Source organism: Schistocerca serialis, chromosome 8 (genome assembly GCF_023864345.2).
Source record: "Schistocerca serialis cubense isolate TAMUIC-IGC-003099 chromosome 8, iqSchSeri2.2, whole genome shotgun sequence".
Taxonomy (NCBI): Eukaryota; Metazoa; Arthropoda; class Insecta; order Orthoptera; family Acrididae; genus Schistocerca; species Schistocerca serialis.
In genome coordinates, this window is record NC_064645.1 from 247,732,195 (window position 1) to 247,752,999 (window position 20,805).

The window sequence follows — 20,805 nt, forward strand, 5'->3', positions numbered from 1 at the left end:
CGCTCTTAGAATTTCTACAGTAACCTCTTCGTGAGGCACAACGGCCACTTGTGCCGTATGCGACTTGCGTATGTAGGTTGAGCATATCCGTAACGTTCTAGCGCCTAGTCAACGATCTTTTGACGAAATGCGCCAACCTTCATCGAACCTTCTCAATCTCGTCAATTTCTCGAACCAGACAAACGGCCGAGACTGATCAGTAATCCATAATAATCGGTCTAACAAGATTTTTTTAACCCACTATTTTCGTGGATGAGTTACATTTTCCTAAGTCTCTTCCACTGAACGCCAGCCTGGAATCTGCTTTTCCTGGAATTAGTTTTATGTGGTCATTTCACCTTAGATTGCTTCGGACAGTTAATCCCAGATATTTTATCTAAGTTTCTGTTTCCAGGGATTTATCGCTAATGGCGTAATCGAACAGTAACGCATTTCTTCTCCTATTTATACGCAGTGTGTTATAAATCACTTAGTTCTTAGGGCACTGCCAGTCTCTGTACTACTAATTGACTCTCCTCCGATATTTCCGCATTTCGCTCACAATCTTCTGACGTTGTGGCCTTCCTATAGCCAACAGACTCGTCTGCATGTAGCCTCAGTGAGCTTCTGACGCTATCCACCGAGTCGTTCAAGATCCCTGTTTGCAGAAGACTCTTATACAGATTTCCTTTCGCAGAAAGGTCGTAATGCTTGAGTATAAACCATGTTCCACAATTCTATAACATGCTGACATGACGTCTACCCGACGACCCCTCTTGAGTAAGGGAATGGCTTGCGCTTGTTTCCCAAGCGTTTGGTACCCTCAGTAGTTCCACAGACCTATGATGAACTGGTACTTTAAGGGGTGCGAGTAATCTGTGTAGAACGTCGCACTATCTCATGTGGCCCTACTGTGTTTCCTCTGATGAGAGATTTAAGTTAATTTCCTATTTCGTGACCACTTGTTTCAAAACTAGCTCTTCGGGATTTGTGCGATGATTGTAAGGAGCAATGGTTATACCATCTTTAGTGCTGAAACTTTTCCTGAAATTCAAATACAGCGATACGGCCCTCTCTTTATTGTCTTCTATTTCTGGACCAGTATGGCTAAAGCAGCGACTGATTAGAAGACTTTTTTTTAGGGGAACTTGCGATGAACTCACACTTCTCTAGTGGAGTAACTTTTACTGTGGTCTTAGCGTGAACCTATTGAGTTTCACGAAACTGACAAAGCGAGCAACGGATACTTCTTCGCTAAATCACGTGAAACTAGTTTCGTCTGTCCACAGCGTAGATGCAGTAATCGAAAATGCACGCTGCTAAATTTTAACTCCATCCCAGGCCTGTGGATGTTCCTCCAAACAGCTGTAAATATGCTTCCGAAGGAAATAGGTCTGTTAAATGGTTCATCTGTAACCCTCCGACCTCCGACATCGTAGATAAGTCCTTCGTCATATATGCTACGCAACCAGATCGCCTTATATTCATTGTCAACAATATTAATTTGTTTTTGAGAATCAGGACAGTTCAATTGCGAGCTGTTTTGTGTTCGAAGTGTACATGTGGAACTAAAGTAGTAAAACAAGCATCCCAATTAAATAACGAATTTCTTCAGTTCGTGTGATCCTGTTTGTCAGATTACGATTAAGTCTCTTTTTTTGCTCAGAACACAAGAAGATGGAAGTGAACTAAAATACGTTGTTAGATGAATCTTAAAGGAATTCTAGGAATAAATATTTAAAAAATAATCCCAGTTATTGAATCATTCTCGCTATTGCCTCAGATTACCAGAATTTACTGTTCTACTACTTATAACCATAGATTATGGGGGACAGAACTGAAGTATTTCGTAGTGACAGCCTTCATACTGAATGTCATTATCAGATTAGCATTAACATTATCTCTGAAGTTTTTCGAAACTTTTTACAAAGGTTTACATGTTCAATAAAGTATGTAACGTAACTGTTTTTAGGCGTTAGAAGGTCAAGACACTGCATCATGCGTGTCCGAACAATGTCGCCAGCGGATGTGCGTAATAATCTTGCTCCTTTCCGCAGCATTTTGTAACTAAGTGAGAGATATAAGACCATAATTTACATTTTAGAAACTTATTTGCATGTGCTTGAAACCACCTTCTTCAGTGTTCTTATTCGGACACAACGATATATCAGTCACAAGAAAGGTGCAACATGAATATAATTAATTAAATGTTCTTATGTCTGACGTGCATATACATTTTTAGATGTACGCTGCATGGTTACCGAATTTCCTGATGCTGCTGCGGCTGCACATTGACCTCTGTTGTAACATTGATAACCTTTTACAGTAAGCGAAACTAGCAGATATTTTGCAAATCTCAAGTGTCTGATCATGAGATATTTACTATTGGATTATTTACTGAAATTCATGAATAATGCAGTGAAGGAAACTGTTTAGCGTTGTTGATCATGGGAAACATTCATTAGTTGATGGAGACAACCTAAACCCAGAGAAGACGGCTGGGTATGGATGCTAACTGTGGCCAATTTAGTCTATGGCGCATTTCTAATACTATTTACTCTTCATCTCTAAAAAAAAATGACCGATTTTAGTAAGCATCAAGAAGGAAGGTAGATGGTGTAAACTTTATTATTTGGACGAAAACTACCTATTAAGGATCCAAAAATTTACCACCTGATTTCTAGAGCTATGTTGGAGCTTGGCCTATACTGTAAAGCTTTAGATAGCAGCCGAGGAAACTTGATTTCGCCGTCTCATCGTCTTTTGCATTGGGAAAAGATGAACCATTAAATGGTTTTTTTTAAGTGGCTAAAGGAAATGAATTTAATTTCAAGTGAGATCGCTGAATGACGGTGGGAGTAGCTTGAGATGTATAAAACTCCAGTGCGTTAACCACTCCTACAACACATCTTGCTCTTCCTTCTCGTGCATAGCACTAAACATATGTCGTTACTCGTCAAGAAAACCGTTCTGGCATGCCGTGTATTAGATACATTTGCACACCTGTCCCCTTTTTCTTTTGAGGTCGTTAATCTGATGAAAATGCTGGTTGTGCTCTTACGCCAGGTGATTCAAAAAGAAAGAATAGATTTCCGTTGTTTACTACACATTGCGTGTGTCACTGGATAGAGGAAGTTTCCAAGTTTTGAGCAACATGGCTACAGCAACACAAGAGAAATCGTTTGTGTGTTGGAATTTGGGTGAAATCAGCCCATTGTTCACGTCCAACGTGCATTTCGCCGCCGATACAGCAAGAAGCCACCTCTGCATATGCAGATTTATGACTGGCGTACAAAATCCTTGGAAGTTGGTTGCATACGCACAGGGAAGAGCACTGGTCGGCTATCCGCGTGTGATGGAAAGGTCGAGCGTATCCGAGATACGTTCACAGAGAGGTCCCCCAAGTCCACAACACGGGTAGGACAGGAATTTAAAGTTCCTCAAAAAACGGTATGGCGTGTTCTGAAACAACGTCTGGAATGAAGCCTTACAAGTTGCAGTTGCTTCAGCAATTGTGTCCCGGCGACCATAACAGAAGGTACGAATTTTACATTTCATTTCTCTAGAATATGGCAGAGGACACTTTTCCCGAACGACTCAACTTTTCAGACGAATCGATGTTTCATCTATCTGGTAAAGCAAATCGCCATAATGTAACAGTTTGGGGATCGCTAAATCCTAACGTCCTCTTCGAACACCGGCAGTGAACGTGTTTTGTTCCGTTTCTGTTCGGAATGTTTATCACCCTTCTCTTAATGCGGAGGAAACTGTGACAGGAATGTCATAGCTGAACATGATACAAAATTGGTTGTTTCCTCAACTTCACGAAGATTCGAATGACCATATTTACACTCCTGGAAATTGAAATAAGAACACCGTGAATTCATTGTCCCAGGAAGGGGAAACTTTATTGACACATTCCTGGGGTCAGATACATCACATGATCACATTGACAGAACCACAGGCACATAGACACAGGCAACAGAGCATGCACAATGTCGGCACCAGTACAGTGTATATCCACCTTTCGCAGCAATGCAGGCTGCTATTCTCCCATGGAGACGATCGTAGAGATGCTGGATGTAGTCCTGTGGAACGGCTTGCCATGCCATTTCCACCTGGCGCCTCAGTTGGACCAGCGTGCGTGCTGGACGTGCAGACCGCGTGAGACGACGCTTCATCCAGTCCCAAACATGCTCAATGGGGGACCGATCCGGAGATCTTGCTGGCCAGGGTAGTTGACATACACCTTCTAGAGCACGTTGGGTGGCACGGGATACATGCGGACGTGCATTGTCCTGTTGGAACAGCAAGTTCCCTTGTCGGTCTAGGAATGGTAGAACGATGGGTTCGATGACGGTTTGGATGTACCGTGCACTATTCAGTGTCCCCTCGACGATCACCAGTGGTGTACGACCAGTGTAGGAGATCGCTCCCCACACCATGATGCCGGGTGTTGGCCCTGTGTGTCTCGGTCGTATGCAGTCCTGATTGTGGCGCTCACCTGCACGGCACCAAACACGCATACGACCATCATTGGCACCAAGGCAGAAGCGACTCTCATCGCTGAAGACGACACGTCTCCATTCGTCCCTCCATTCACGCCTGTCGCGACGCCACTGGAGGCGGGCTGCACGATGTTGGGGCGTGAGCGGAAGACGGCCTAACGGTGTGCGGGACCGTAGCCCAGCTTCATGGAGACGGTTGCGAATGGTCCTCGCCGATACCCCAGGAGCAACAGTGTCCCTAATTTGCTGGGAAGCGGCGGTGCGGTCCCCTACGGCACTGCGTAGGATCCTACGGTCTTGGCGTGCATCCGTGCGTCGCTGCGGTCCGGTCCCAGGTCGACGGGCACGTGCACCTTCCGCCGACCACTGGCGACAACATCGATGTACTGTGGAGACCTCACGCCCCACGTGTTGAGCAATTCGGCGGTACGTCCACCCGGCCTCCCGCATGCCCACTATACGCCCTCGCTCAAAGTCCGTCAACTGCACATACGGTTCACGTCCACGCTGTCGCGGCATGCTACCAGTGTTAAAGACTGCGATGGAGCTCCGTATGCCACGGCAAACTGGCTGACACTGACGGCGGCGGTGCACAAATGCTGCGCAGCCAGCGCCATTCGACGGCCAACACCGCGGTTCCTGGTGTGTCCGCTGTGCCGTGCGTGTGATCATTGCTTGTACAGCCCTCTCGCAGTGTCCGGAGCAAGTATGGTGGGTCTGACACACCGGTGTCAATGAGTTCTTTTTTCCATTTCCAGGAGTGTATATACATGACAGTGCCCGCCAAGATGCAGCGTTTTTTTAAGAACGCCATCCTACAACGCTGGACAGGAAGAGTTGAACAACAAGATCTTGTTCATTTCTTTTGGCCTCCCAGGTCACCTGACTTCACACCTTGAGAATTATTTCTCTGGAGAGTTTTCTCCCCAGCTATGACAGTTACTCGTCAACAACTGATAAATTGTTGATTCTGGCGCTTCAGTAAATAGTGACTTGTTGATTCGAGTGTGGAACGAAATGGACTACCGTTTCGCTGTTTCTCGAGCAACGCATGGCGCTCATGTTGAGTGTATGGCATAGCGTCTGTGTGAACATTAAACTTTCATCCCTCCTCTAACCAGTGACGTGCATAAAGTGTTCATTCCTTCATAGTTTGTCTGTAATAAACAACTCAAATCTGTTGCTCCTTTATGATTCAACCTGTACGTTAAGCTTTCAAATCGGCTTTAATCAGTGCAGAGTAGGCAAAGTGTAATATGAAGAAGGCGTTAGCAGGACAGGCAACACTCAATTGGGCCTTCATTTTGTGGCAGTTTTATTGTAATTGTTATTATTATTATTATTACCTTTCCTTTCTCAGACGTTATGTCTGGTTAAAAATGGAAAGTGACGCGGACCTTGATCAAGCGTGACTTCCTTTTAACTGTACGGTATATGTTACATTGCATTTAGGAACTTTCGGGTAATTGAACATGTATTAATAATTACAGATTTCTGTAGCTGTATATATACGTTTGACTGTAGCTGTATTGCGTTGATGTACTGGTGGATATTGCGTGGTATGACTCCTGTAGTTGATATTACAATTGGTATAATGTCAACTTTATCCTGATGCCACATGTCCTTGACTTCCTCTGCCAGTTGGATGTATTTTTCAATGTTTTCTCCTGTTTTCTTCTGTATGTTTGTTGTATTGGGTATGGATATTTCGATTAGTTGTGTTAATTTCTTCTTTTTATTGGTGAGTATGATGTCAGGTTTGTTATGTGGTGTTGTTTTATCTGTTATAATGGTTCTGTTCCAGTATAATATGTATTCATCATTCTCCAGTACATTTTGTGGCGCATACTTGTGTGTGGGAACGTGTTGTTTTATTAGTTTATGTTGTATGGCAAGTCGTTGATGTATTATTTTTGCTACATTGTCATGTCTTCTGGTGTATTCTGTATTTGCTAGTATTGTACATCCGCTTGTGATGTGATCTACTGTTTCTATTTGTTGTTTGCAAAGTCTGCATTTATCTGTTGTGGTATTGGGATCTTTAATAATATGCTTGCTGTAATACCTGGTGGTTATTGTTTGATCCTGTATTGCAATCATGAATCCTTCCGTCTCACTGTATATATTGCCTTTTCTTAGCCATGTGTTGGATGCGTCTTGATCGATGTGTGGCTGCCTTAGATGATATGCTTGCCATGTAGTGTTTTCTTTTTCCAATTTACTTTAGTATCTGTTGATGTTATGTGATCTAAAGGGTTGTAGAAGTAGTTATGAAATTGGAATGGTGTAGCCGATGCATTTATATGAGTGATTGCTTTGTGTATTTTGCTAGTTTCTGCTCGCACTCTTATTATTATTATTATTTGGCTTGTGGTTACTTAGCCATAATGCAAACAGCTTGGTTCACATACACCGAAGCGCCAAAGAAACTGGTATAGGCATGCGTATTCAAATACAAAGACACGTAAACGGGCAGAATACGGCGCTGGGGTTGCAACGCCTATATAAGACAAGAAGTGTCTGGCGCAGTTGTTAGATCGGTTACTGCTGCTACAATGGCAGTTTATCAAGATTTAAGTGAGTTTGAACGTGGTGTCATAGTCGGCGCACGAGCGATGGGACACAGCATCTCCGAGGAAGTGATGAAGTGGGGATTTTCCCGTACGACCATTTCACGGGTGTAACCTGAATATCAGGAAATCGGTAAAACACCAAATCTGCGACATCGCTACTATCGGAAAAAGATCTTGCAAGAACGGGACCATCAACGACTGAAAAGGATCGTTCAATGTGGCAGAAGTGCAACCCTTCCACAAATTGCTGCAGATTTCAATGCTGGATCATCAACAATTTCACCGTAGGAACCATCCATCGATACATCTTCGATATGGGCTATCGGAGCCGAAGGCCCACGCGCGTACCCTTGATGGCTGCACGTCACGAAGCTTTACGCCTTGCCTGGGCCCGTCAACACCGACATTCGACTTTTGATGACTAGAAACATGTTGTCTGGTCGGACGAGTCTCGTTTCAAATTTTATTGAGCGGAATGGAGATAACGTCATGAATCCATGGACTTTGTATGTCAGGAGGCCGGCCGCGGTGGTCTCGCGGTTCTAGGCGCGCAGTCCGGAACCGCGCGACTGCTACGGTCGCAGGTTCGAATCCTGCTTCGGGCATGGATGTGTGTGATGTCCTTAGGTTAGTTAGGTTTAAGCAGTTCTAAGTTCTAGGGGACTGATGACCACAGCTGTTAAGTCCCATAGTGCTCAGAGACATTTGAACCATTATGTCAGGAGGGGGACTGTTCAAGCTGGTGGCGGCTCTGTAATGGTGTGAGGGGTGTGCAGTTAGAGTGATGTGTGACCCCTGATACGTCTAGATACGACTCTGACGGGTTACACTTACGTAAGCGTCCTGTCTGATCACCTGCATCCATTCATGTCCATTGTGCATTCCGATGTACTTGGGCAATTCCAGCAAGACAATGCGACGCCCCACATGCCCAGAATTGCTACAGAGTGACTCTAGGAACAGTCTTCTGAGTTTAAACACTTCCGCTGGCCACAAACTTCCCAGAAATGAATATTATTGAGAATATCTGGTTTCCCTTGCAACGTGTTTTTCAGAAGAGACCTCCACCCTCTCGCACTCTTACCGGTTTATGGACAATCCTGCAGGATTCACGGTGTCGATTCCCTCCAGCACTACTTCAGACATTAGTCAATTCCATGCCAGGTCGTGTTGCGGCACTTATGCGTGCTCGCGGGAGGCGTACACGATGTTAGGCCGGTTTCTTTCGCTCTTCAATGTATAAACTCATACATGCAAAGAAAGCAGAGTATAAATAATGTGTACAATGGCTATTTCCCATAGGTTCAATACATATAGACAAGGAATCTTCACATATCAACCATAGACAGAATACAGCTTCGTTAATCTTCCTCGGTCCTGAGCTTAGAGTTTGTGAAAGAAAATCATGGTGATCAATGATTTGTTCTGGTTCCAAACAAGACCGCAACAACAAATTGAAAAAAAAAAACCACTCTTGTGAGTCTACTTGGTGCCTTTTATTGGGGCGTGTAGCACATAGTTTACATCATAAATCAACCTCCTTTCTCATCCTAGTAATGACGTTCTCACGGGTTACTTCGATGGATTTTATTTGTAAACTGACATCTGAAATATATGAATGTATTAATGTAAGTACAGCAAAATGTTATTATATCTAAAAATACTGTGAGAAAGCTGTTCATTCCAGGGACTTCAAAAAGTAAGTAACACATTATTATGGCAGGCCAAATGACGTTTAATAAGTACTGCACTACACTTCGAACTGACACAAACACTTGATGCTATTTTCCAATATAGTCATCAGAACTCTCTAAACAACCCTCGGGACGTTTCACTAGTCTTTCAGTCGCTCGACTATAGAAATCAGATCCTCGGTGGTGGAGCCATTCCGGAACCGCTCTGTAAATTTCTACGTCGTCGCAAAATCTGTGATTGATACGAAGCAGTTCGTCGATACCTTCGCGTTGTCGTCTACAGTAGACGTCGAGGTCGGTGGCCCTCCATCCCGATCCGCATCACCCACGTCTGTGTTACCTTCGTTAAATTGTTGGAACGACTTCACTGTGCCTGGATGCGACATTGCATTTGGTCCATATACTGCCAGAGTTCATGGTTAATCTGTGTGCAATTTAGACGTTTTGCCCACTACTGTCGTATTGTGCTGCGTAATTGAGCTTTGGAGTTCGTTTCCAGTTGCTGTGTCATTTCACTCTCACATTGTGAGTCACCTGTTATCCGTAAAACAGCTGAACTGTGTCTGCATGACACCCGGAGCACGTACTGTCCTCTGACAACGCGTAACTCTTGTTGCGCAATCGTCTCAGGGTGAGGCGATACGTGGCACTTACTCTTTAAAGTCACTACGTGTATGCGCCTGTCTGCTGTTACTTAAGTAATTGCAAAAACAGTTCATTTTTCCTCTGTAACAAAAACATGTCTTGTGTTGAGGGCACTACACAAATGTGTGATCCTTAAACTCAGGCAACGCACATCAGAATCAAGTTTTATGGGTTTTATTCAAGATTTCAGGTAGACACATGGCATGGAACATCGTTGCTGTTGTTATTGGGACAGGCTTTGGTGTTCTGAAGCTCACTGGAAATGCATCTCCTTTGACATCATTTTCCATATCTTCTTCTTCGCTACCTTCCACGTCTTGTACTCTACACTGGGAATGTGAAAATACAAGTCGTATTGATGAAAGGTATCGCCGTAATGTTATAGGAAAACAAATAATTTTTTCTCTAAATAGTGTATGGTTTATTAGCATTTTAAAATGTATTCTAAAGACACTCCAGCTAAAATTATTAAAAACAATCAGAAATTACTTCAATTTCTCTAAACCGTGATAACACACATGTTAGTAGCTTGCAGAAACGAAAGCACGCGTTGAACAGGCTGCACGTGACGTGAGGTGCAAGCTACAACCAAGGACAGCGAGAGTTGTTAATTTTCTAAGTAGAAAAAATAAATTTTTTTGATGTAGTATACATGCTTCATGAGCACTGAGGAAGATATTTGAGGACTCGAATGGCGAAATAGAAGCACTTGTTCCAATGGTAATTTTAAGTTTCACAAGGTTTTGCAGTAAAGAGTTTTTCTGTGTTTCGAAGTAATAGTTCGCAAACAGCAAATTACTTATATCTCCTTCTTATATTTCCTAATGGTTACGCTTGATACCTACCACAAATAAGTTGGCAGGATAAACTATGATTGATACGGATTAGTACCAAGGTTGGTATCAGCTTACTGCTCACCTGAAATTCTCGAAGTAAGGGGGACTTAATTATTGGCTGGATCGCAGTGTCGCAATGGCTTTAAGGTCGGTTTCCATACCCTCAACTTGAAATCGGGGGATCGTAGACTGACGTTGATTGCTCAGCCAGAACCACTGGCATTCTTCGCCAGCTGTTTAACTTTGTCTTGTAAGCCAATCATATGTGAGCTGGGGCTCACAAAAGGGAGATTCTCATACATCTTCGCCTATACTGCAATGTTTCTCGTGAAGTTTCTAGTATTTGAATATTCAGTTCACTGTTCCATTTTCGATTTTGCTTAAATTTTAATAAGCTTTTTGAGTCGGACACGGCAGGAGGTTCTGGAGCCGCGGATGAACATCAAATATAAAAACCTCTCGAATCGCTATCGCTTCCGCGGTAAAAACTGAATAACACGGGGCGGGTGAAGTTGCTTAGAATATTTCACCTTCGGGACAACAACTACTCCTTCTACTGCAGAAGTCTCTTGAAATAGAAAGCTGTCAGTATAAAAGTGAACAACGTTCGTCAGTAAAGATTAATGTAAGTACTGAAACATGAACTTATTGTGCTTTCCTAAAACTGTAATGGTAAATATGAAGGTTTAGAAGTGATATCGAAATGAAGTTTCAAATGGCCCTACGGAGGTAACTGTTTGAACTGAGCGGTAGATTGAATTGAGCGGTAGATGTTGTACACTGAGACTAATGCTTCCACCAGCAGATGGTAATGGCTCCTCATTTCCGATGTAGAAATTACGTGTGGAAGTCGATCGTTTTCGCAGGAGGGTGATCAATCTACTCTTAGACTGCTGTCTCTCTTGGTAAATAAATAAAGGGGACGAAGAGAATGTTCGGGTCTGCAACCCACAAAGTTCCAACTACAGGTCTCGTTCTGTTAACACTTTTTTTTCCAGAGATATGTTACCAGTGTCTGTTGAGAGTTTATTTCGATATGTAGAAAATAAGGTGTAAATCTCTGCATACCGCAGAGTTTCAACCTCTAATGTAATAATGTTGTCCGTATCACGTGCGCATCTTAAAAACAGAAGACGACTAGGAGTTGAGCATTGAGGCAGTCCTCTTGAAGATCTATGAATAATTTGTTATGGAATATTATACAAATGATTAAGTGCTTTAGAAAAGTTAGAATGCCAAACACAAAATCTTGCTGCCTGTTGTTGAATGAAAGAAAAATTTCAGAGTGCTGAATAGGAGTACTGTCTAGTGTTCCTCAACCTTACAGAAATCCAGACTTGGTTTCTGAAAGTAAATTCTCGAATTCCAAGCACCACTTCAAATGGGGCACTTCTGATACACGCCGACAACGGGAAGGACCTGTAGGTCGTTAGACTTCCAGGCATTACTTTAGGTTAGGGCGCTGAAACCATTCTTTGAATTGTTCAGTAAAGAAGCAGACTGTAATCCAGGTGTCGATAAATGTTCGTGGAAATGTCGTCAAAGCACGACTTGGTAGAACAAAGAGTGTAAGAAAAGGAATATACTCCAATCCAAGGACTGAGTTCGTAGAGGACTTCAGTACTTACTTTAGCTCTCTCAGCTAAGATGGTGATATTGGGAAATGGTCAGATACTGTGACTAATGGGGGAATAGCGCGACCCACGGCGCAAGAGAAAGCCTAGTTATCAAGCACAACTTCTGACGCACTATCATCCGTTTCTGCCTGCTCCGGTTTCGAGTTACGACTTCTGACCTTCCTTGTTCTTCTCCACAAGTCAGACATCCAGATATCTCTTTTCATCTATTCACAAAAGTATGTCCATCAAGATGTTTTTACTTTTTCAAAAACCTCTTGATTTTAGCATCTGTCTATTAGTAGTACAGGAAATCTTTCCAGGATGAGGAGATCTTAATACTGCTGAAGCGCTAGTCAAAGTTCGGCAGTCATTCGTGAACTCTCCGTATTCCGCCATACCACGGAGTTTCCAACCTGTAACGCAGTCTCATGTCGTTTTTGGGAAACAAAAGCCTGTTAATACTTTGACGAATGTGTAGCAGAATACGTGCGTTGGGTCCAATTCTGCTACTACGGCAACCGTATCTTCGATTATTTTTTTTGAAGAGTGACAGTTAGCTTTGCTGTTGTTCGAAGGGTTGTTAGGAAAGAATTTAACATCTCTTGCCGTCACATCTACTGTCAAAATAATAGGAAAATGACATGATCCTAATACGTCATCAGTATCGACAGAGTAGAAACATTTGCAGTTGGCGGCGAGTGTTACACAAGTTCCTCAACAGAGCCGCTTTTTTGGGGAAGAGACGTCAGGATAGGACAGCCGTCGTTGAGGACTGTGAATTGACTATCTTCCATTACACTATGTGAGCTTTGTCCTGGGTCTCCGTACACGAATTTCCCTAAATAGCGCTGTGAGCCCTGAAATTCCCACAGACCACAAGAGGCGTCTCGAATTGGAGCAACAGTTCTTTCCACTGTACTTCACCTATCTCGGTTCGCTGGGAGGAGTAACCGAATAACAGGGTGAATAATGCAGACCATAATTTAATTCGCGCAACAGAAATCTGCAGTCCTGCTGTCGAAGAACTATTGCGTCCTTCCGAAAAGGAACTTGTTTCTGCAGCAGGACAGCGCCACCACCTTTACTATATGGACCTTGGCTATGACTTCGGCTCTCTTCTATACGACGACACGGAGAGTCTTAGATGGTAACATTCCCCTAATTTCGTCAGTATGGTTGGTTTGGTGATCTAATATTTCATCTTTCAGAAACCTTTCAGAATTTACTACAGATTTTTATGCACCTTTTTTGAATTAGATCAGATATCTTTTAAGATCCACCGTCAATGTTCCTTTAAAGTACTCTGTCTGTATTTTCGTACAGATAAGGCATAAATGATTATGGTATTTTGTGATCTTACATCCAAATGAACTAATTTTTATGGATCTGTATGTTCTGTTTGACCTTGCCACATTGGCATGGCTTCCGTACCAAAGCAGTACCATAGGTGCTAACACGTTGGAGGAGTTTGTGGATAGGGTGGATTAATATGTAGGGTGCCACCTAGAATAGCTCCGAAAGTATGATAGTAGATGAAAAGTTTGTGGGACAAAAGTTGCATTGGACAAATGGGGCCATAATATGACGCTGGTTTTTTGTTGCTACGTGGGGTCGCTTCAGAGAGATGAGGGTCTACTTTGTTTTTTTTAAATGGCATGCTATAGTTTGGAAACTATTTTCTGATAGCGGCTACCGAGATGAATCCAATGATGTGTGACAGTAAAGTCTTTGAGGATCAACGAGGGTCACCAATGTGGTATGAACGTCCATTTACAGAAGGTGTTCGAAGTGATGACCATTGGTATCAATGCAGGGCTGCAATCTTTTTATCGTGGATTGAGTGCTATTTCTTATCACATCGGCACCTATCGAAGCACATGCTGTGACAATTCTCTCTAGCATATCTTCAGGTGCAGTTAGATCGTGTTTGTAAAAAATGTCTTCTATGAATCCCCACGAGAAAAAGTCCAGGGGCGTCAAGTCTGGCGAACGAGCTGGCCACGACACATCTCCTCCGCGTCCAATCAAAAGATTTGGGAATTGTCTCTGAAACTCATTTCTAGCCGTCAGCGAAAAATGTGACAGATATCCATCGTGTTGATATCACATTATGTTCCTTATTTCTAAACGTATTTCTTCCAAAAACAGACCTAATGTTTCTTGCAGGAATGTGGTGTACCTCCCACCATTAAGATTTCCTTCGATGAAATAGGGACCTATAATTCTGTCCTCAAGAACTCCCCACACCATACATTCACCGGCCACAGTTTTTTGTGTGCAACGTGCCGTAGCCAGCATGGATTTTCTGTAGCCCAATAATGCATGTTATGCAAATTAACATTTCCATGGTTCGTGAATGTAGCCTCGTCAGTAAATAAAATCAAATTGATAAATGTCTCATACCTCTGAATCTGAAGTTGAGCTCTTCGGCAGAATTCAATGCGACGCACACAATTTGTATCAGTTAATTCTTCGTGGAGACTGATGTTGTAAGGATGATATTTACGGCGATACAGAACACAAACGACACTACTCTGGCTCATGCCAGATTCCCTTGTGATTTCACGCGAAGTAATACAGGGATCTCGAACCACAGTGGCAAGAGTACCAATTTCCGTTTCCTCGTTACTAACTTTCCTTTACGGGATATGTTTCCGATGCGTTAAAGATCCAGTTGTTTTCAATTTATCATACACATATTTAGATGTCCGACGTATAGGATGAGTACGTTGAGGATATCTTTCAGCGTACAAGTCTCTAGCTCTCACTGAATTTCGTTGTCATTCTCGGTAAATGAGAAGCATATCGACTTGTTCTTCGAAGGAATACATCATTCACATTCGCCTGATTCGACGATACTAGTCTTACCGTTTCTATTAGTGTAGTATTGCGAAACCGTGGAATGGTGTTTACGTGTGAATGGCATGTTAGATGGATACGGCGTATTCGGCGACTATTTATTTTTTGCGCGACGTACGAGAGAGAACTGTCAGAGCATGTGCTTCGATAGGTAACCCGCCAGGTTAGCCGAGCGCGCTAACGCGCTGCTTCCTGGACTCGGGTAGGCGCTCCGGCCCCGGATCGAATCCGCCCGGCGGGTTAAGGGCCGGTGTGCCGGCCAGCTTGGATGTGGTTTTTAGGCGGTTTTCCACGTCCCCCTAGGGGATTAGCTGGATGGTCTCCACGTCCCGCCTCAGTTACACGGCTCGCAGACATCTGCACACTTTCGCAGTATTCCATGTATTATACTAGTCGCAGTCCATTGGGGTACACTAATTCCTTCGCGGGGGGTACGGGGTGGCGGCACGAAGGGCATCCGGCCACCCCTTCCACTAACATTGGTACATCCGATTAACCCTGCGTATCCGCGGGAAAAACGACACAAGCAAAAGAAAAAAGAAAGAAAGAATGTGCTTCGATAGGTGCCGAAGTGATAAGGAATACCACTCAATCCATGATAAGAAGACTGCAATACTGCACTGATACCAATGGTCATCACTTCGTACACCTTCTGTAAATGGACGTTCATGCCACTTTTTTGACGTTCGTTGACTTTCAAAGACCTTACTGTTAACACATCATTGGACTCGTCTCGATAACCGCTGTTAGAAAATAAGTATCGAACTATAGCATCCAATTTAAAAAACAAAGTTGACCTTCATATCTCTGACGCGACCCCACCTAGGAACAAAAAACCAACGTCATATTATGGCCCCCGTTGTCCAACGCAACATTCGTCCCGCAATATTTTGAGCTACTATCATACTTTCTGAGCTATTCTTGGTGGCAACAGTTAGTGACTCATCCTGTATAGTTATTGCAGAGGTGTAATAGCATTTTGACTACTTTCAGAGGTTAACTGGCGTTTTATCATTAATAAAGGTAGTCTTTCTGTATTGTTACTGTGAGCCTCTGAAAGCGAAGATGGATTTCTCGGTAGTCGGGCTAATTACACATAAGAAAACAGGAATCGTGTTGAACAGCATAGTGAAAGTATTATCGTAGTGAAATAAAGACAAACTCAGTTCCATATTTTTAGTATAAATGCAGTAGACTACTAATTCCAGATTTAATTAAGCAATGAGATCTTCCATTAAACTCGGTGAGCTTTGCTTCCTCTTCTGTACACAAATTTCTCCAACTTGCACCTACTTGCCTGTCTAGTCTTAAATCCCCACAGAGCACCACGCGTGGGTCAAGTTGGAGCAACAGTCCGTTCCACTCAGCTTTGCGTACCTCACCTGTGAGGAAGCAATATCCCGCCAACAGCGTGGAAGATACAAAACGTCATTTAATTTGTTCTGCCGTCATCTGCAGTCCTCGGTAAGGGAGCTGATGTGTGCACCCGAAACATTCACTTCTTTCCGCAGCAGGACAGCGACACCTCCTTTACAGTTGGGTCTGTCCTCACATTTGATATGCCTGCCTAGTCTGAACTACTTTTCGGAAATAAGCTTATGATATTTCTTGAAGTTGGCTAACCCAACGTTCCACTGAAGGTTCCTGAAAACATTGATAGGAAATAATACTTTGTTGTGGTCTTGAGTCCTGAGACTGGTTTGCATCTCCCAGTACATACTGCAGCCTACATCCTTCTGAATCTACTTAGTGTATTCATCTCTTGGTCTCCCTTTACGATTTTTACCCTCCACGCTGCCCACCAATACTAAATTGGTGATCCCTTTATGCCTCAGAATACGCCCTACCAACCGATCCCTTCTTCTAGTCAAGTTATGCCACAAACTCCTCTTCTCTCCAATTCTATTCAATACCTCCTCATTAGTTATGAGGAGGCAAAACTCCTTTATTACTTTAAGTGTCTCAATTCCTAATTTAATTCCCTCAGCATCACCCGACTTAATTCGACTACATTCCATTATCCTCGTTTTGCTTTTGTTGATGTTCGTCTTATATACTCCTCTCAAGACACTGTCCATTCCGTTCAACTGCTCTTCCAAGTCCTTTGCTGTCTCTGACAGAATTACAATGTCATCGGCGAACCTCAAAGTTTTTATTTCTTCTCCATGGATTTTAATACCTACTCCGAACTTTTCTTTTGTTTCCTTTACTGCTTGCTCAATATACAGATTGAATAGCATCGGGGAGAGGCTACAACTCTGTCTCGCTCCCTTCCCAACCACTGCTTCCCTTTCATGTCCCTCGACTCTTGTAACTGCCATCTGCTTTCTGTACAAATTGTAAATAACCTTTCGCTCCATGTATTTTACCCCTGCCACCTTCAGATTTTGAAAGAGAGTATTCCAGTCAACATTGTCAAAAGCTTTCTCTAAATCTACAAATGCTAGAAACGTAGGTTTGCCTTTCCTTAATCTTTCTTCTAAGATAAGTCGTAGGGTCAGTATTGCCTCACGTGTTCCAACATTTCTACGGAATCCAAACTGATCTTCCCCGAAGTCGGCTTCTACCAGTTTTTCCATTCGTCTGTAAATAATTCGCGTTAGCGTTTTGCAGCTGTGACTTATTAAACTGATAGTTCGGTAATTTTCACATCTGTCAACACCTGCTTTCTTTGGGATTGGAATTATTATATTCTTTTTGAAGTCTGAGGGAATTTCGCCTGTCTCATACATCTTGCTCACCATATAGTAGAGTTTTGTCAGGACTGGTTCTCCCAAAGCTGTCAGTAGTTCTAATGAAATGTTGTCTCTTCCCGTGGCCTTGTTTCGACTTGGGTCTTTCAGTGCTCTGTCAAACTCTTCACGCAGTATTATATCTCCCATTTCATCTTCATCTACATCCTTTTCCATTTCCATAATATTGTCCTCAAGAACATCACCCCTGTATAGACCCTCTATATACTCCTTCCACCTTTCTGCTTTCCCTTCTTTGCTTAGAACTGGGTTTCCATCTGAGATCCTGATATTCATGCAAGTGGTTCTCTTTTCTCCAAAGGTCTCTTTAATTTTCCTGTAGGCAGCATCTATCTTACCCCTAGTGAGATAAGCCTCTACATCCTTACATTTGTCCTCTAGCCATCTTTGCTTAGCCATTTTGCACTTCCTGTCGATCTCATTTTTGAGACGTTTGTATTCCTTTTTGTCTGCTTCATTTACTGCATTTTTATATTTTCTCCTTTCATCATACAAATTCATATCCCTTCTGTTACCCAAGGATTTCTAGTAGTCCTCGTCTTTTTACCTACTTGATCCTCTACTGCCTTCACTATTTCATCCCTCAAAGCTACCCATTCTTCTTCTACTGTATTTCTTTCCCCCATTCCTGTCAATTGTTCCCTTATGCTCTCCCTGAAACTCTGTACAACCTCTGGTTCTTTCAGTTTAGCCAGGTCCCATCTTCTTAAATTCCCTCCTTTTTGCAGTTTCTTCAGTTTTAATCTACAGTTCATAACCAATAGATTGTGGTCAGAGTCCACATCTGCCCCTGGAAATGTCTTACAATTTAAAACCTGGTTCCTAAACCTCTGTTTTACCGTTATATAATCTATCTGAAACCTTCTAGTATCTCCAGGGTTCTTTCATGTATACAACCTACTTTCATGATTCTTGAACCAAGTGTTAGCTATGACTAAGTTATGCTCTGTGCAAAATTCTGCCTGGCGGTTTCCTCTTTCATTTCTTAGCCCCAATCCATGTTCACCTACTACGTTTCGTTCTCTTCCTTTTCCTAATGTTAAATTCCAGTCACCCATGACTATTAAATTTTCGTCTCCCTTCAGTACCTGAATAATTTCCTTTATCTCATCATACATTTCATCAATTTCTTCATCATCTGCAGAGCTAGTTGGCATATAAACTTGTACTACTGTAGTAGGCACGGGCTTCGTGGCTATCTTGGCCACAATAATGCGTTCACTATGCTGTTTGTAGTAGCTTACCCGCACTCCTATTTTTTTTATTCATTATTAAACCTACTCCTGCATTACCCCTATTTGATTTTGTATTTGTAACCCTATATTCACCTGGCCTAAAGTCTTGTTCCTCCTGCCACCGAACTTCACTAATTCCCACTATATCTAACTTTAACCTACCCATTTCCCTTTTTAAATTTTCTAACCTGCCTGCCCGATTAAGGGATCTGACATTCCACGCTCCGATCCGTAGAACGCCAGTTTTCTTTCTCCTGATGTCGACGTCCTCTTGAGTAATCCCCGCCCGGAGATCCGAATGGGGAACTATTTTACCTCCGGAATATTTTACCCAAGTGGACGTCATCATCATTTAACCATGCAGTAAAGCTGCATGCCCTCGGTAAAAATTACCGCTGTAGTTTCCCCTTGCTTTCAGCCGTTCGCAGTACCACAACAGCAAGGCCGTTTTGGTTAGCGTTACAAGGCCAGATCCGTCAATCATCCAGACTGTTGCCCCTGTAACTAATGAAAAGGCTGCTGCCCCTCTTCAGGAACCACGCGTTTGTCTGGTCTCTCAACAGATACCCCTCCGTTGTGGTTGCAGCTACGGTACGGTTATCCGTATCGTTGAGGCACGCATGCCCCCACCACCAACGGCAAGGTCCATGGTTCATGGAGCGAAAATAATACTTACAACATCCATTTCTTAGGTCTCCCTTTTCCAACTCTACTTTGAAGGGGACTGTACCTCAGTTGTTAATACGAGACAGCGGATATTATCTATGAGTTGATTGAAGCTGCCAACCGTCGTGAACGTCCTGGATACTAAAGATGTGACATCTTTTCTGCCTCTGTCTTACGACATGGCAAGATAGTCACCTGTTTCGCCTGGGATAAATGAAGTGGGAGGATAGTGGGCTAGCCTCCATTGTATCTGATAACTCCTCATGGGATGGAACACAAAACTAATTCGAAAACATCTGCATTCCCGCACTGTACGATACTGCGCTTCACCATAGTCCTACAGAACATAAAGAATTCGACATTTATAATGCATTATTTGCTTTACGTTTGGAAAAAATACATCTGTTGACACAGATTTTACAGTTTCAAGAGATTTTTCCAACAAACTGAGGCATCGGTCAAGACCTTGTCAGAGCCAGCCCACAAAAAATCTCAACATTCTGAGTGCTATGTAGTCCACGTTTGGGGGCGGCTCCATCGCTGGCTGGATGTACAGCCTCTGGATCACGCGTATCGTGATTCTGTTTTGCCTTTGTAGGTGCTACGCTGCATCTTGTGCTGTTGGTGTCTTCCCTGCAGGAAGAAAACGAAGAAGACAAAGAAACCGACACCTTATGTGGAGCGCTACACAAGTAGAAAAGAGTGGAAGAAAGACCTTGATGCTGGAATAATGGATCTGAACATAGTGAGCACCTTCAAGATGTATAAAAAACTCCACCGTGATGTTAAAGCATTACCGAAATTAGTAACAATGATTAATGTAGTAGCATAATTTGTTCTTTTAACTTCCCGGAGTTTTTCAGTATCCGAACTATTTGTTTAAGTTTTCTGGTTTGTATTAAATCTTAAATTTGACTTTACGAACACACACACATTTTATATGTCTACGTCTAACTCTGGTGAACTGTTGCTAGACTTTATTTGATGTCTATATGCTCTCAACACTAATAAAAAATCGATAAGATAGCTGTTATTATCACACTGAAATTTCCAGATATAGTTCCTTGTTTTATGCGCTTCAAATATTGTGTTTATTGTGTAATGTCATGTTCATCTGAACACTCATGTAGACGTTCTCCGTTATTGTTGCTGATTCACTGTCTAAATCTCTCAGCTCTACTCCATCCACAATCACTTCCCACTAAGAGGTTCCGATCTCACATTACGATTATATTACGTCGTTAGAAAGAAACTACATTTTCATCGCTAATGAACCTATATTTAAAGGAGGAGCGTCGTATTATCTAGTAGAAAGATTTGTCTTATAACAGGACAAATACTAACAATTAAAGAAGTCTGTATAAATAAAATACGAGGTGTATTATTAATAATTGCAAATGATATAATGTCTGTTCATTTTTATTATTAATTTCCGTGG